This window comes from Lissotriton helveticus, chromosome 2_2, assembly GCF_964261635.1.
Source record: "Lissotriton helveticus chromosome 2_2, aLisHel1.1, whole genome shotgun sequence".
NCBI classification, from domain to species: Eukaryota; Metazoa; Chordata; class Amphibia; order Caudata; family Salamandridae; genus Lissotriton; species Lissotriton helveticus.
Window position 1 is genome coordinate 33,110,343 of NC_136060.1, and position 15,918 is coordinate 33,126,260.

Consider the following 15,918-nt stretch of genomic DNA (forward strand, 5'->3'; position numbering starts at 1 on the left):
AAATCCATTTTTGCAGGCCTGCATTTCTGCCCAGGAACGTCACCCGCCCAACCCCCTGTTCTATTCAGTTCATCAGAAAGCCACATGGCCCTCACCCCGAGTGAATGATTCATTTTTCCTCTCCTGCTCCCAGCCTGATAAAACATCCCTGACACAGTGATCAGGTTATCTAGACAATGGTCTGACTGCTGGACTCTAATCAGGGTAAATAAACAAATGACTAGAAAGACCAGGCTTTGATCAGGTAATTGAACAATGACCTGAAAGAAAGAGCCCTGATCAAAGCAGAGTGGACAGTGCTCTGTGTACCAAGCCCTTGACCAGGTCACCAACTACAAGCATAGAGTGGACAATGCTCTATGTACCAAGCCTTGACCAGGTCACCAACTACAAGCATTGCCTTGATCAAGCTATCAACTACAAACACTGCCCTGACTGGACAATGGACTGACAGCCAAAAGAATGTTATGAGAAATGTATAAAAGGCATGTAAGCTACAGAGTAAAGTAGCAGCCTCCTGGGTTTTGTCTCTGACTAGCTTGGGACTCTGTTCCATAGCCCGGGCTATTGAAATAAATCTGGGTTCCTCCTGCAGACGAAGGCTCCTGTGTCTCCTTTTACTGCGTATGAAGGGTATGGAAGATTTGGGCGGTTCCCCCACCGCCGAGACCCTGTAAGTGGGTTAATCGGTTCTTCAAATGGAGGCCCGAATAGGGACTCCACGAGTAGGGAGGTCAGGCCCGGTGGACGTGAGGCGGTGCACGGAGAGAGTTCGACGGAGGCGCCCTACCCAAGGATTCTTGTTATATTCCGGTAGACCGAACGACTCACCCGTTGTTCCTCCCCACCCGGTCTGGGCCACTTGACCGCCTTCTCGCTGGAGTCCCCTAGCAAATAATTTCTGGAGCAGGACACAGCCCTACGTCTGCAGAAGAGAACTACCCCTGTAAGGTAAGGGTGGACTGATCATCCACCAAGTCTGTATGATTCTGTTATTGACTTTCACAAAAGCCAATTTATTATTGACTTTTGCCAAAGCCAAGCAAGCGAGGTGAATTTTAAAACCCGCTGGTGTCTGTTCTGTATGAAATCTGTATGAATTATTGTCCTTTGCAAAAGACAAGCAAGCGAGGTGAGTTTTAGGAACCCGCTGGTGTCTGTTATCTGTTTAAAAGCATGCCGGTCAGTGGTAAATTCAAGAGGCTATGTTGTATGTGTACGCAGGACTCCCAGCTGGAGGAGGCCTGCTCGCTTCCTCCAGAAGGAACTCCTGGCCACACCATGTATATTAAATATGGCCCTTCTGCCATAATGTTTTCCTCGTTTTGGGTGATATACACCAAGAAAAGTAACGTGGAGTTACAGTGGCCACTTTATGGCTCCTTTGACTCCCAAGTCCTCGCCACTTAGAGGAACAATTAATTAAAAGAAAACCCCGCCCGCCCATGTTTGAATCTGTCCGATTTTGGAGGAAAGAGATAGAACAGAGAGCTAGAAAACAGAAGGCGCAAGAAAGAAAACAAGAACGTATGTCAATGGCCGACCACGCCAGAGAAAGTTTACAAAATCGAATAACAAAATCGGTAGAAATAGCGGATGGGGAGCATGGGGCCAAGTACAAAAATTTTATCTAGCCCGTGAAGAAAAAGGAAAGGTCCATATAGAGGGAGGAGAAGAAAGTGATTCCTTGCTTGATACCATGCTAGAAAGTCCTCCTGCATATGCCCCAATGTACCCTGCCCTGACACCTCATACCCCGCATGCCCCGCTACCACCACCGCTCCTGCCCCCACTGCCCATCCTACTGTTCCCCCTGTCACACCAGCCCTCCCGACCTTTCCCATGACACCAACCACACCTGTTAACCCTGTTCTCACTGTGGGAGTGACAACAATTCTCCATCCGCCCAACCCCTGCGGCCTTACCACTACCCACCTTTTCCTACTTCCCCGTGGTCTACAGTTAAGCAGGATTTATATAAATTGTTGAATCCCCCCCCGACTGGCCTCCCTGCGCTCTGCAGTCAGCTTTTTCGTCCCTTTGAGAAAATGACCTACAATGGCAAGTGGCAATAATACAAGGTCAAAGCGGGGACTATGTAGAGACTGGCCATCCAGACTACTACAGTATACCAAAAAGCAAAAGATGAAGTACTTATGCAAAATAATATTGGGCTGGGATGCGGCCTGAGGAAATACTGGTGGCTGAGATTAATTCAAGCATTCCACCCATCACTTTTGATATGCTTTAGTGCATCCAGACTACTAGGCACACTAAAACTGGTATTTTGTTGTTTGCTGATGTGACAGTAAACACTTTATGGAGCCTGAACTGCTCACCCAAAATTTCTGCTAATTAAGCTCTGGCCCTAAAATCTAATGTCGGATAAGCTACATTTCCTTTATATGTTATTGCATCCCCTGAGCGTGCTTGGAGAAACTGCAACCTGCCACCAAAATCCCCATTTTATTCTGCTGTTTATCTTGTGCACCCAGTATCCCTCCGAGGTGAGGTTCCAGCCACCCGTTGATGTAGTGTGATATTAAAATGTCCCAAACCTTTGCTTTTATTCTTAGTGCCCGACAGGTTTGTGCAACTGCAGAAAGTCCTTCCTTTCTGTACAGTCCCGGTTGCCGGCATGTTGGGTCATCATTGTGAGATATCGAATGGCCCTACTCTTCCTCGCGTTCAGTTTTAGGCCGCCCTAGAGGTCACACAGAGGAGTTTGTCGGATTTAATAAATGTTGGCTGGACAGATTCCCTCTTTAACAAGAGGACCTTTAGTTTCAAACTTTAAAAGAACCTTTGCGTGTAAGCTGTCGCCTGTCATAAAGCTGGGTAATGGTTAATACCGAGACGCCCAATAAACATGGCACAGAATCATTTTTGCTCCCGAGGGCGATTGATCTCCGGGGGCCGTGTCCTCAGAAACCAAGTAGCTCTCCCAGCCGCTCTGAAAGGAATACTTGTAAATGCCAGTATGAGAGCAATCCACGCCATTGTATTTATGTATGTAATCATTTGTATACTGTGGGATGGGAGGGCTGCTTTAGGGCCCTATTAAGTGACATGTAGCCCTGGGCTGCATTAAACCAGAGACTTTCTGCTGCTTCGAATGCAAATGACTATCCCCCTAGCTGGGGGGTTCACACCATTTTTTGTCTTTAAAAAAAAAAAAGCAGAGTAGAGATTGCATAAACTCGATATTAGTTGTTTAGCCTTCATCTGGAGAATGTGTGGCTTTAATCATCCGGAAGTGTTGGTATAGTTTGAGTTTGTTGTCCTGAGGCGAATCCCAGTGAGCTGGTTCAAACTCTCATCCTTATTAGGATGATAGAATTGATAGGTGCATTTTGGTTGAGGTACATGTACACCTCTAGGTGCGCGTGTGACACTTGCAGAATGGAATGCACTGCATTGCTTCTTAGACTCCTAACGTGTCCCTCTCACTACACACGAGGAGTTATGACACAGGTTGGAAGCCCACCAGTCTAAAGCTTGCCCAGCGGGCATCTAACGCACCAACATGGACTTGCCTCTTCCTGGAATACCAAACTCTCACAGGCTCTTTTTCCGCCTTCCTCTACGAAAGTCACTTCTAGTCTGTTTGCAATGAGGGGCTGTTCAAGAGGTCGCAACCTTCAAACAGTGCGCGCGGAAATGAGGTCAGCATGACTTTTTGTTCAGGGTGAAGTGAAGTCAAATGCCTCTGCTGGGTGGCATGGGGGGAGGGGGGCTGCTTTCTTTTGACTAGACCAGTACTGTAGTTCACTTGTGTACATGAATGGGACGACTAAATAAATGCCGGGGTCTGTCTGTCCATCCTTTGCGTTCTGTAGAACAGCGAAACTGAGTCCGGTTTGCTGTTGCCCACTTCCGGCACTTAAAACATAAGTGTGAGGGACATCTTGAGCTCCTCAACCGCAAAACTGGGCAAGAGGCGTCCTTTCATGTGTCCCCATCACATTCTTTCACGACTCCCTAGGCTTCGCACCTAAAGTAAAGTTACCTTCAAGGTTCATGTTCTTTTTGCCATCCTGTGTCACTGTTGCCCTTGAAAGGGGTTTAGTTGACTTGGACGATACAAGGTTATCATACCTGCTAACCCCTACGCCCCCTCCCTCTCCCCGTGCAACACAAGGTCTGTACAGTCCTTTGTTACATCCCTGGCTAGGACATGGTCTTAAGCCATCCAATGTTGGCATGGGTACACCAAGGTAATCCCTTCCTGGCTGTAGAGATTTATTGTGACTTTGAGGCTAACGTCTAGTGGCAATAGGATTGCTTCTGCTTGCCACAGCTGACACTGTTCTGTCTGCTTTATACTTCCATACTCATGAAACCTAGGTGTGTATGCATTTTGGGTAGATTTGCGCTTGTTCCCCCGTCCCTCCATGAATACAAGTGGGTTTTGTTTTGCTTCCGTGAAGGGAGCCCAGTGAGGTGGGATACCTGCTGCCTTAAGCCCTCTAAAATGCCTGGGACAATGCCCTTGAATTTGGAATGAGGAGACACATTTCTAACAAAATTGGTTGCACATGCTCAACCTAAATTGTAGTCTATTGACTCTGAAAGTACACAGAGCGACCCCGAATTGTACTAAAGACCTTCAAAGCAGTCTTTAAAAGCACTTCATGAACATGATCTCCTTATGCCTCATGAGTTTGTGTTCCATTCTTTCCTCCTAACCCCACCCCTGAACTTGCCCGCCCATCTAACCACCTCCTTTCCGCTGAGCAGAGATAGTTCTGGTATGTTACGCATAACCAGCACATTTTTACAAATACAGCATTGTGAAACAATTGCCTTCAAACATCTGGACAATCTACAGCTGTGTGTGCTGTGCCTCTTAGTACCCGAGTTGGCTGAAACTGTGGTGACTGTCACTTGCCCTGTGATCATCAGAGAAATGGTATCCGCTTACTCGTTGGAGTACGGAGGGGTCCACTGCACAACCATGTTGCCTTCTGCAGCCCTGGAAACTACAGATGATGTTGGGAAAGGCAATGCCCTGGCTGACCAGACGGCCAGACAAACAGCTCTTAGAAAAAGGGAAGGAATGTATGTAGGAGGTCCCGCCAGGTGGGTGGAAGACGAGGGCATGGTTGAAAACACAGTACAGAGTATGATTTATATCCAGTCCCACACTACTAATATGTCTGTACAGCATTGGGTATAAAAACTGATTGTCTGTACAGTCTAACTAAGACCTTTTGTACTCTTTACAGAAACAGTCCCGACGTTTGTCTCATTCAGCGATGCCAGACTGCATTCTACATCTACTGAAGCGGAGAGTGACAACATACTAAAAGGAAGGGTGGAACCCTCCCTTAACACTGCTCAGCATCAAGAACAATTGTTTCCCGACCATACTGTCCCTGCTTCCGAAAGATACAACTTACGCTCCAGAGGGAAGGCTTGCCCTTGACTTTGCCAAGTGCCAATAGGCTGTAGGGCTGTGATCCTCCTAGGCTGAGAGTAGTGCTGTTTGTAAGACTGAGGTAAACCATAAAGGCCCTCGGCCCCTGCATCTAGTGAAACAACCATCAATCACAGACAGCCACTAGGGGTCCCTGGCTTAGCACAACAGCCTTCCCAAACACCCGTATCCAGAAACAAGATGTCAGTCTCCGACATAGCAGATGCTTCATGGTCACCGTGGTGACGCTGTTTGTCTCACTCCTTCTAACTATCCTTGGTTGGCTCTTACTGATCTTCCATCCTGTTACATCACCGACTCCTACCCCGACTCCTGCAGAACCCAGTGTGGTTGGAAGGTCGTCATCTTCCTTGCATTAAGAGTAGCTGTCCTGGTCTCCTGCTGTTTGTGTTTTCAGTGCCTGCCAGTACTCTGTACAATATGTGTGCAGACCATCAAGCCTCCACCATCAAACATTCACAACACCAATATGATGGTAATGATCCAGCAAGAAACAGATGGCCTTATGAACATTGACATTTCCTAAAGTATTTGCCACTCTATGGCAAAAGGAGGGTCGGAGGAAAATAATTTTTCGATCAACTATAATTTTTAACAGGACTCCATTGTTTTTGCATTGCCATCTCGTGGGAAACACTTTCACAGAACCCACCTGGTCGTTTTTCCTGATGTACGAGGAAAATTCTATCAGCACGACAAAAATCCATTTTTGCAGGCCTGCATTTCTGCCTAGGAACTGTCACCCGCCCAACCCCCTGTTCTCTTCATTTCATCAGAAAGCAACAAGGCCCTCACCCCGAGTGAATGATTAATTTTTCCTCTCCTGCTCCCAGCCTGATAAAACATCCTTGACACAGTGATCAGGTTATCTAGACAATGGTCTGACTGCTGGACACTAATCAGGGTAAATAAACAAATGACTTGAAAGACCAGGCCTTGATCAGGCAATTGAACAATGACCAGAAAGAAAGAGCCCTGATCAAAGCAGAGTGGACAATGCTCTGTGTACCAAGCCCTTGACCAGGTCACCAACTACAAGCATAGAGTGCACAATGCTTTGTGTACCAAGCCTTGACCAGGTCACCAACTACAAGCATCGCCTTGATCAAGCTATCAACTACAAACACTGCCCTGATAGGACAATGGACTGACAGCCAAAAAAATAGTATGAGAAATGTATAAAAGGCTTGTAAGCTACAGAGTAAAGAAGCAGCCTCCTGTGTTTTGTCTCTGACTAGCTTGGGAATCTGTTCCATAGCCCGGGCTATTGAAATAAATCTGCGTTCCTCCTGCAGACGAAGGCTCCTGTGTCTCCTTTTACTACGTATGAAGGGTATGGAAGATTTGGGCGGACTGGACTGTTCCCATGAGGCACAGGGTCAGAGCTGATTTGCATATAGCCAGTGTCTAACCCAGGGTGGTGTGGAGTGCAAAAAAACGATGGATTTAGGCCCAGATCCTTGTACTGGGATGAATGTATGACATTGTTCTACATTCTGTCCATCAACTGTGTTTTTTGCAATTTTCACCCCGAGTGGGCTGGGTATGCTCAGACGTGAGTCCCAGGCTCTCCACACCACTGGAGTCAAGCTATCCAGGCTGATGAAGGCTGATAGCCAGAAACCGGTCCTTGGATGCTTGATTCCGGTCTGGGAAAGACATGGCTTGGTAGTTCGGACTGGACTGTTCCCATGAGGCACAGGGTCAGAGCTGATTTGCATATAGCCAGTGTCTAACCCAAGGTGGTGTGGAGTGCAAAAAACGATGGATTTAGGCCCAGATCCTTGTACTGGGGTGAATGTATGACATTGTTCTACATTCTGTCCATCAACTGTGTTTTTTGCAATTTCACCCCGAGTGGGCTGGGGATGCTCAGACGTGAGTCCCAGGCTCTCCACACCACTGGAGTCAAGCTATCCAGGCTGATAGCCAGAAACCGGTCCTTGGATGCTTGATTCCGGTCTGGGAAAGACATGGCTTGGTAGTTCGGACTGGACTGTTCCCATGAGGCACAGGGTCAGAGCTGATTTGCATATAGCCAGTGTCTAACCCAGGGTGGTGTGGAGTGCAAAAAAACGATGGATTTAGGCCCAGATCCTTGTACTGGGGTGAATGTATGACATTGTTCTACATTCTGTCCATCAACTGTGTTTTTTGCAATTTCACCCCGAGTGGGCTGGGGATGCTCAGACGTGAGTCCCAGGCTCTCCACACCACTGGAGTCAAGCTATCCAGGCTGATGAAGGCTGATAGCCAGAAACCGGTCCTTGGATGCTTGATTCCGGTCTGGGAAAGACATGGCTTGGTAGTTCGGACTGGACTGTTCCCATGAGGCACAGGGTCAGAGCTGATTTGCATATAGCCAGAGTCTAACCCAGGGTGGTGTGGAGTGCAAAAAAACGATGGATTTAGGCCCAGATCCTTGTACTGGGGTGAATGTATGACATTGTTCTACATTCTGTCCATCAACTGTGTTTTTTGCAATTTCACCCCGAGTGGGCTGGGGATGCTCAGACGTGAGTCCCAGGCACTCCACACCACTGGAGTCAAGCTATCCAGGCTGATGAAGGCTGATAGCCAGAAACCGGTCCTTGGATGCTTGATTCCGGTCTGGGAAAGACATGGCTTGGTAGTTCGGACTGGACTGTTCCCATGAGGCACAGGGTCGGAGCTGATTTGCATATAGCCAGTGTCTAACCCAGGGTGGTGTGGAGTGCAAAAAAACGATGGATTTAGGCCCAGATCCTTGTACTGGGATGAATGTATGACATTGTTCTACATTCTGTCCATCAACTGTGTTTTTTGCAATTTTCACCCCGAGTGGGCTGGGTATGCTCAGACGTGAGTCCCAGGCTCTCCACACCACTGGAGTCAAGCTATCCAGGCTGATGAAGGCTGATAGCCAGAAACCGGTCCTTGGATGCTTGATTTCGGTCTGGGAAAGACATGGCTTGGTAGTTCGGACTGGACTGTTCCCATGAGGCACAGGGTCAGAGCTGATTTGCATATAGCCAGTGTCTAACCCAAGGTGGTGTGGAGTGCAAAAAACGATGGATTTAGGCCCAGATCCTTGTACTGGGGTGAATGTATGACATTGTTCTACATTCTGTCCATCAACTGTGTTTTTTGCAATTTCACCCCGAGTGGGCTGGGGATGCTCAGACGTGAGTCCCAGGCTCTCCACACCACTGGAGTCAAGCTATCCAGGCTGATAGCCAGAAACCGGTCCTTGGATGCTTGATTCCGGTCTGGGAAAGACATGGCTTGGTAGTTCGGACTGGACTGTTCCCATGAGGCACAGGGTCAGAGCTGATTTGCATATAGCCAGTGTCTAACCCAGGGTGGTGTGGAGTGCAAAAAAACGATGGATTTAGGCCCAGATCCTTGTACTGGGGTGAATGTATGACATTGTTCTACATTCTGTCCATCAACTGTGTTTTTTGCAATTTCACCCCGAGTGGGCTGGGGATGCTCAGACGTGAGTCCCAGGCACTCCACACCACTGGAGTCAAGCTATCCAGGCTGATGAAGGCTGATAGCCAGAAACCGGTCCTTGGATGCTTGATTCCGGTCTGGGAAAGACATGGCTTGGTAGTTCGGACTGGACTGTTCCCATGAGGCACAGGGTCGGAGCTGATTTGCATATAGCCAGTGTCTAACCCAGGGTGGTGTGGAGTGCAAAAAAACGATGGATTTAGGCCCAGATCCTTGTACTGGGGTGAATGTATGACATTGTTCTACATTCTGTCCATCAACTGTGTTTTTTGCAACAGCCCAGATTTCAGCAGAAACTGCCCCCCCCCCCCCCCCGGCCCGCGCTCGGACAAAGAGCGTTTGATGGGTGCCATACAAGCCTCCAGAGATGATATACAGGCGTCCCGAGCGGCGTTGGAAGTTAAGATTGGGGAAGTGGGCTCTGAGGTCACGTTTCTGAGGCAGGACTTTCGTAACTTAGCTGAGAGGGTGACCTTGGCTGAGACGAGAGTGGGCGAAGCAGAAGACTCAATCACTACCCTCAAGAAAGACGTGGCGGAACTTAGGGCCTCACATCGCCAGCTACAATGGAAGGTGGATGACGCGGAAAACAGGGCCCGCCGCAACAACCTTCGCTTTGTGGGATTTAGAGAAGGGCTCGAAGGGACTAATATGGTGGCATTCCTGCAATCATGGATACAGAAGACCTTCCCGACGGCGAGGTTCTCTAACTGCTTCCTGATTGAGCGAGCACACCGCACGCTGCTGGCAAAACCGCCGGTGGGGTCGAGGCCGAGGCCTGTCATCGCGCGCTTCCTGAACTTTGCTGATCGAGACGTGCTCCTGAGGGAAGTCAGGAAACTGGGGGAGATCAGAATGGAGAATGCCCAAATCATGATATTTCCAGACTATAGCCAGGAGGTGCAAAAACAGAGGCACTCCTTCGACCTAGTGAAAGCCAAATTGAGAGACCTACAAATTCAATATATGCTGCTCTTCCCGGCGAAACTGAAAGTGATATACAGAGAGAAGACGCACTTTTTCACCCATCCGGAAGGTGCGTGGCAGTGGCTGGAGGAGCGCCCTATGATCCGGAGGGCGGAGGGTGAGCGACGAGAGGGGGCAAATCCGCCGGCTACTAGCGGGACACAATGGGGACTGCCAAAGACTCAGAGGCGGAGAGGGTCGAGGAGTAGCCGGCGCGTCCAGACGACTCCATATCCCACGCAAGGTGCTACGGGCAGACAGCGGCGGAACTCGACATCCCTGGGCACGGCAGGGTCCAGATTTTGCTGCCTGGAGAGGAAGACACGCTCTGAAGGGGAGGAAGAATCGGGCGGTCTTTCCTCGGGAGATGAGGATACAGGGGCCTTGTCACTACATCTGCTGGTAGCGGCCATCCACGAGCTGGAGCAGGCGAAGGCTAAGCAGACGGAGAGCTCGCAGCACGATACTCAGGACTCACACTCTTGAACTGGGACAGAATGGGTGATGGAGATTCTAGCTCATAACCGGACAGCACGCAAGTTGTTTCCAAACCCCCTTACCTATTGTTTGTTACGTATTATCATTGTGCACGTTTACGTAGCTCTAGAGGGAATGTCCTTTATGTTACATACATAGATTGTTAACGTTGGTTTACAGGGGGTGCCGTCGGGGAGGGCGACAGACCTTTCCCGCCGGTTGGTCCTAGATTCTATGTCTCTGTGGAAGATGGGACCGAAGGAGGAGGGAGGTGGGTGGGGGGAGCACTGTCTTTGTTTCAAGTTTGATGTTCTCAAGGGGATGGATGAGGGGGGGTAGGAGGGGGGAAATGTTGTAGCATGTCATGTTGATCACAGACACGCACAACCCGACGACCTCCAGTGCAGGCCACTAGATACACTTATGCCCCAATGCACGACACGATGATGGGAAGCCCTGGAATTGCATGTGCGTCTGGACGGCCTATTGGGGTCGGTGGAGGTGGCCGCCTCGGCAGTGCGGTCCGAATATCTAACGAGGACAATCTCCGACCACAATCCATTATTGATTGACCTCCGGTGGCTCCAAGAGGCCCCATGTGTGCCTACCTGGAAACTGCGGCCGGAGCTGCTGGAGGACCAGGTGTTCCGCGGGGACCTAGAGGATAGGATCGAGAGATACTTTGAGATCAATGAGGGCACGACAGCAGAGAGAGCCACGGAGTGGGACGCCTTTAAGGTGGTGATTAGAGGCTATTGTATAACGCAAAAAGTTGGAGTGCGCCGCGTGCTCTTAGAGGACCTGGCCAGAGCTGATAGAGTCCTCCGCGACCTGGAACTCTCCCGCCCTGGCCGGCCGGAGCTCCAACAGCAGATCCTAGCGGCTAAAGAGGCGGTGGCGGTAGAGGTTGAGCGGCTGCGTAGCTATGACCACAAGACTTACCTGACTAGATCGCTGGCGGAAGGTGACAAATCGAGTGCACTGCTGGCTTGGCTTGCTAACCCTACAAAACGCACCTCGCCCATCGTGGCAATGAGGACTGAAGAGAATGAGGAGATTTACACTCCACCCGAGATCCTTAATTGCTTCTGGAGTTACTACAAGAGGCTATACCGTAGTCGGTTACCGCCGGATACTTCCCCGGCGGACACCTTCCTGAGGGACCTGCCGATCCCCACTCTAGAATCGGAACAGGCGAAAGACCTGGGACGAGACGTGGAGCTGGGCGAGATCAAAGGCGCGATTAAAAAAATGGCACGTAATAAAACGCCGGGCCTAGACGGCCTGCCTGTGGAGTTTTATTCCGCATACATAGACATCCTGGCCCCCAAACTCCTGCGGGTTTACAAAGAGGCGAAGTCTTTGGGACGACTACCGAGCTCGATGAGGGAGGCTCTGGTGATCCCTCTCCTCAAACCAGGTCGAGAGGGAGCAGAACCAGCCTCTTATAGACCGCTCTCAATGCTCACGGTCGACTACAAGATCCTGAGCAGCATACTAGCCGCGCGACTGCTGGAACACATGGGCTCCCTAGTACATACCGACCAGGCGGGCTTCATCCCTAAACGCAACACAACGATGAACATCCGACAATTATTTAGACTCTTGGAGGGAGATCACGAGGATGCTCCCGATCCTATGATCCTATCGATAGACCTGGAGAAGGCCTTTGACAGCCTAGAATGGATTTATCTCCACAGGGTCCTTGAGAGGTTTGGTCTGGGTGAGGGATTCCTGAGATGGACCAAGGTGCTGTACGCCTCGGCGGTGGCCAGAGTGAAATCGGGCCCGCTGATATCTCAGCAATACCCAGTAGAACGGGGCACGAGACAAGGGTGTTCTCTATCCCCATTGCTATTCGCCCTAGCGGTAGAGCCGCTAGCTATCTCGATCCGTATGGGGGCGCACTATAAGGGATTGCAATCTCCGGGGGCCACCAATACATCTCCCTATATGCGGACGACCTACTGCTTTTCCTCAAAGACGCTAGAACGGCCTTGATCGGAGCAGATTTAGTGCTCACGACTTTCGGTGAGGTATCAGGACTCCAGGTGAATTGGGCTAAGACCTGCCTATTTCCGGTCCGCCAAGATAGCCCCCATCCGGACATCCACAGAGACATAAGATGGGAACCGGCTTGCTTTAAGTACTTGGGGGTGCATGTTTACCATCGCCCTGCTGACATACTGGAGGGTAATGTCTCCAGGGGCATCCGGGCACTCAAGGGTAGCATGTCCTTTTGGTCTACCCTACCCCTCTCGGTGGCAGGGCGTATAGCGCTGTTAAAGATGGTGGCACTACCCCGACTACTGTACTACTTCCGGACACTCCCGATATGGATTCCCAGATCCATCTTCCAGGGCCTGGACTCCATGATAGTGTCGTTCCTGTGGGGCTCGGGCCGCCGTAGAGTGGCGCTTCGGACCTTGCTGAGACCGAGAGCGGAGGGGGGGTTGGCGGCACCTGACTTTGAGACGTATTATTTGGCAGCCCAGCTACAGTTCTACACCCAGGAGGTGGCGCGTGAGTTTCGAGGCCCGGAGGAGTCAAGGGGCAGTGGCATACCAAGACATGTATTATCGTATATTGCGATGCAACAGAGACTAGAGTTGAGAAACCTCACCCAGGAGGAACGTACCATACGTTCGTGCTGGAACCGTGCACATCGCAAACTGGGCAGAACGCGACCCTATGCCCCGGAGATCCCGCTGGGAATGCTTACTGCATTACCCCATGGCGGCGACTGGTCTCGACTGGGTGTTTGGGAAGACATAGGTGTGCAGACGGTAGGTGACCTCTACGAGGATGGAGTATTGCTGCCCTTCCAAGCGCTTTTGGACCGCTACGACGTCCCTCAAGGCGACTTTTTGTTCCATGCGGCGGTCACAAGAGCACTCCAAGCTCACTGGAGAACTGGTCACGAGGAACCACAGCTATCAGCGGCATGTCAATATGTCATGATGTCCGCGGGGACGATTAAAGCAGTGTGGTGCTTGTACTCCAGAATGATGGATGAGAGGTTGACCCCCCTAACAGTCCTCAAGGCCAGATGGGAGGCTGATATAGGGAAGGAAATTCCAGAGTCCACGTGGTCCCACCTGCTGCTGAGGGTCTGGAAGGGGACGTGGAGTGCGCGATTCCAATTGGTCAACTTCTATGTATTGCATAGAGCCTATCTGACCCCGGAGAAGCTACAGCAATACTTCGGCCTGGAGACGGCGGCCTGTCCGAGATGTAGGACATCCAGAGCGGACCTTTTTCACATGCTGTGGTCCTGTTCTATGTTGACCTCCTATTGGTCGATTGTAGGAGACACGCTGACCGAAGTGACTGGAAGACCGTTGCAGATGGAGGCGGCTGTGGGGATTCTCCACTGGTTTCCGCATACCCCTAAAAATAAAATTACTAGTAAATTCATCGATTTAGGATTACTACTGGCCAAACGGGAAATCACCAGACACTGGAAGGCGCGGGTTGGTCCATCGGGCACTAAATGGCGCAATGAACTACTCAAGTGGGCGGGGAGTGAGAGTACGTTGAGATTCCAGCAGGTGAGGCGACGACGAGATGAACGGGCACTAGAGGCAGCGCAAGCTTGGGAAACGATAGTGCAGGCCCTGCGCGACCATACCGCACATACTGACTCAGACAGTACAGATGGGGGACAGCCTGGATCCCAATAATACGCCGCTGCCGAATGGCGTCCAATATGGAGAACTACGGCGTACATATCACATGATAATCGACCACAAGATAGACTACCGATGACGAGAGGGGTGGAGGGTGGGGGATAGAGGAAGTAGAGCGGCATTCGCTTCCATCAAGCGCTAGAGCAATGCATCATGATGAACAACACTTTACTCCTCTGGGGGGTGAGACGGGCAGACGGAGGGAGGGTACTTTGTTCGGGGTGTTTTGACAAAGCAGAAGAGAGTTATTCTACTACCTGTGATATACTAAGTGAACGGGGGGATACGCACTGCAAAAATATGGCACACGCCGCCCGACCCCCGGGTTGTGGGCTGAATGGCTGTGTATAGAGGTTGTGTGGATACCGCCTACACTGTTTTAGGTTAAGATACAGGTGCCAATGCTGTATTTACTTCCTGCAATAAAAATATATTTACAAAAATTTTTTTTTTAAATGATGGGAAGCCCTGGGAGGGAGCGTAGGCCCCGGGATGGTCTTAAGGTACTGAAATGGAATGTCAACGGCCTAGGCTGTAAGATCAAGCGAGGGTTGGTGAACAATTATGTGAAGAGATTGGGGGCAGACGTCATACTTCTTCAGGAAACACACCTGCAGGGTAACAAGTGTGCCTTCCTGGCTAGGGGACAGTACAGAGTTCTGGCACACGCAGGTTTCTAGTCGGGTTCGAGAGGGGTCGCAATCCTGATTAAAAAACATCCACCCATGGTAATAGTGCAGACCTGGACGGACCCGCAGGGGACAAATGTGGGAGTGCACGGGCACTGGAAAAGGAAGGAATACACATTTCTTTCGGCTTATACCCCACCCAAATTACAGGCGGGTACACTCAGGGGAGTCACTGATATGCTTATCAACACAACAGACACGGTTCAAATTCTAGGGGGCGACTTCAAGGACGTGATGGACCATGGGGTGGACAGGACGGGAGACCGAGATAGGCCCCATAGCTTCACCCTGCTGGCCAAAACGGTGGCCACACTAGGCATGACTGATGTTTGGAGATGGCTCCATCCTGGGACTAGGGCGTACTCCTTTTCTGGAGCACATAAGGTGTAATCTCGCTTGGACTATATATTTATGGCTAGAAAGGCACTGCAGGTCTCGGGCACGGCAGACTATTGTGCACGAGGCATATCAGATCACTCACCACTGTTGGTAGGGAGAAGCCCACGACACTCAGGTTAACAGCTTGGGACCTGCAAAATGCAGACATTTTGAGAGGCCTGCGAGCGGATGTGAAGGTTTACCTGGCGGACAATGAAGGCTCAGTGGCCTCCCGGGTGATACTGTGGGAGGCACTCAAAACGGTTATCCGAGATAGGGCGCAAAATAGGCTAGCGGAGGACAGACGGAAAGTCCAAGCCAAGGTCCAGGCTATGGAAGTCCAAATACTGGCATTAGAGCGCGAGCACCAGGCCACAAGAGACCTGGGGACGCTTAGACGTCTATCAGGTGTGCAAGCTCAATACAAGCACCTGGTAACGGGAGAGGCAAAGACACAGGCCCTGGCGACGCTGCACCGCCTCTATGATGTGGGGGACAAATCTGGGAGGTTATTAGGATGGCTTAGTAAGAAGGAAAGGGATGAGAGATGGGTGGAAAAGGTGAGAGATGGACAGGAGGGGTGGGCACGAACAGATGTGAGGGTAGCGGAAACCTTTGCAGGGTATTATGAGGCCTTCTATGACGCAAGGGAGTTAGGAACGAAGGAGGACACATTGCATTATATGGCGGACATCAACCTCGCGATACTTGAGGAGGCAGACCAGCAGGCCCTGGAGGCAGATATAACGGAGGATGAAATTAGGGAGGCCATGGGTAGGCTCCG

At 50.5% G+C, this 15,918-nt stretch overlaps 1 protein-coding gene across 8 annotated transcripts in view; it reads right to left on the reverse strand.

Moving 5' to 3' along the window:
- The window catches only part of CFAP97 (cilia and flagella associated protein 97), a 427,501-nt gene that overhangs the window by 261,007 nt on the left and 150,576 nt on the right, over positions 1-15,918 (reverse strand). The gene's annotated exons all lie outside the window — the stretch shown is intronic.